Here is a 2,500-nt window from a genome sequence, read left to right on the forward strand (position 1 = left end):
GGCAGCGTTTTCCATCATGCCCATCATGCATCCATCCTATCTGTGTTACGTTCTTCTCGGCCCGTAACAGCATTTGACAGTGAGTGGCTATTTCTCCATCTGTCGTACTTGATGTGAATCCTTGTGTTCGTTATGTAGCCCTGGAGCGTAAAACATATCCCCCAGCTTTAGCTGGGATTATTTACAAATACGTGGTCTGAGTGCTGTCTGCTCTTAAACAATTAGAATGCAAGGTTTCAATCTAGTTCTATGGGTCTAGATGGGGCTCTGTGGGGCTTCTTCTACAGTTCTCTGTGTGTTTCTCCACAGTTCTCTGGATCTACCTACTGATCTATTATATAGCGCATACTCTATATGGACAAAGGTCTTGGGACACACCTCCTATTCACTGAATTCAGGTCTTTCATTCCATCCCATTTAAACAGGTTTATAAAATCAAGCATGCAGTCGGCCTCACTGAATTGGTACTGTAATAGGATGCCACTGCTGCAAAGAGTCAGTTTGTGGAATTTCTTCCCTCCTAGATATTCCATGAACAACTGTGAGTGGTATTATTGAAACGTGGAAGTGATTAGGAAACACAGCAACTCAGCCACAAAGTGGCAGACCACAAACAGTTACAGAGTGGAGTGCTGATGTGCATAGTGCATAAAAGTCGCCACCGCTTTGCTGACTCACTAACTGCAGAGTTCCAAACCTGCTCTGGCATTAACATCAGCACAAAAACTGTGTGCCAGGAGCTTCATAGCAAAGGCTTCAGCTGCATGCAAGCCTTACATCACCAAGCACAATGCTGGATGGAGTCGTGTAAAGCACGCCGTCACTGGACTCTAAATGGACGAGTCTGGGTTTGGCAAATGCAAGGAGAACGTTACCGGCTGACTGCATTGTGCCAACTGTTTGGTGGAGGAGGCATGATGCTATGGGATTATTTTCAGGGCCTTTAGTTCTGGTGAAAGGAAATCTTAATACTTCAGCATACTAAGGTATTTTGGACAATTGTATGCTTCCAACTTTGTGAGAACAGTTTGGGGAAGGCCCTGTTCTATTCCAGCATGACTTCCCCAGTGCACAAAGCAAGATCCATAAAGGCATGGTTGGGTGGGTTTGGTGTAGAAGAACTTGACTGGCCCACAAAGAACCCTGACCTCAACACCAATACTTTTGGGAGCAGAGATTGTGAGCCAGGCCCTCTCATCAAACATAAATGTCTGACCTCACAAATACTCTTCTGGATGAATTGGGCAAAAATTCCTGTATGCACAATACAAAACCTTATAGAAAGCTTTCCTAGATGCGTGGAGGCTGTTATAGTTTCCGGGGGGTGGTGTGGGGGGACTAGTTGTAATGTTTAGGTGTCCCAATACTTTTGTCCATGCAGTGTATATATTACAGATCAGTGGACCTTACTCTGCTACTCTTCTAGCTGTGACTGGTGAGTCTGCAGTGACTACCTACAAACAACTTTGTTACTATAGCAGGCGAACTGCACATCAGACCATGGCAAATATTTGCAGTGTGCTCAGAACTACTGATGTTGCATATTTATCTACTGCACCAAAAAGACAAACATGACCTTGAGCTGGGAAACAAACAAAAAAAAGATTAGACACTGAGTACAAGACCAGTGAAAAAGGAAAACATGTTTCAGGAGTATTCCAAATCCCTCCAGGGTAAAGATGAAACAGTAATGTAGAATCTCACTCTACTCAAAACTCTGAAAGAAACCCAGAAAGAAAAAGCAAACTACTGCCTAACATGGCATTAATGTTTTTGCGCAGATAACTCTCATATAAGGCATTTATATTGTGTCACAGTGTGAAAAACTTGTAAGCTGCCAGCCCATGTTTTCTCATGTGTCTCATATATGCCCAGAATAGCCACTGTTCTGAAAAAAGCTGTGCCCTGTTTAATGTGGTGGCTACTTCCTGTCAACAATTTCCTCATCCTCCCCTTGCCAGTTCCCAATTGTGCAATATCACAGATGGAGAGCAAACACCCAGCTGACCCCATTCTCATGAAAACACAATCTTAGGAAAGTTATGGAACTGCCAATACAAATGAACATGGTGTATAAGTATTGGCATAGTTGGAAAATTTAAAAATGGGATGAATAATTGTGTGGATTAAACCACCGTTTATAATGATTTACCGAGAAGCCATATTCTAGTAGGTGGGCTGAACATGAATAAAGCTAAGAGACTTCACTTAACAGTGTTAAGCTTTTTGAATTGGATTTTCTGTAAAAAAAAAAAAAAAGTTTTATGGTTGGAAAACAAACAATGAATGTTAGTGAGATGTGTCAAAATGAAGCAGGTTGTTTCCACAGATACAATCAAATTAAGTTTACTGAGAAATGTCATAAAAGCACTAGAAAATCTGTTAGTATAACAGAAATTTTACACAGCACCAACAGAAGAAATTCATCTATAACTGCAGTTTACGAAGGTGCACTTTCAAATCAGTATCTAGAAACAGGTAGACCCGCTACATAAATTAG

General features: G+C 41.5%; 1 protein-coding gene across 2 annotated transcripts in view; it reads right to left on the minus strand.

Annotated features, from left to right (window-relative positions):
• The window catches only part of met (MET proto-oncogene, receptor tyrosine kinase), a 38,674-nt gene that overhangs the window by 13,892 nt on the left and 22,282 nt on the right, over nt 1–2,500 (minus strand). The gene's annotated exons all lie outside the window — the stretch shown is intronic.

The sequence above is a fragment of the Electrophorus electricus genome, chromosome 16, assembly GCF_041902795.1.
Source record: "Electrophorus electricus isolate QZ-2024a chromosome 16, ASM4190279v1, whole genome shotgun sequence".
Classification (NCBI taxonomy): Eukaryota; Metazoa; Chordata; class Actinopteri; order Gymnotiformes; family Gymnotidae; genus Electrophorus; species Electrophorus electricus.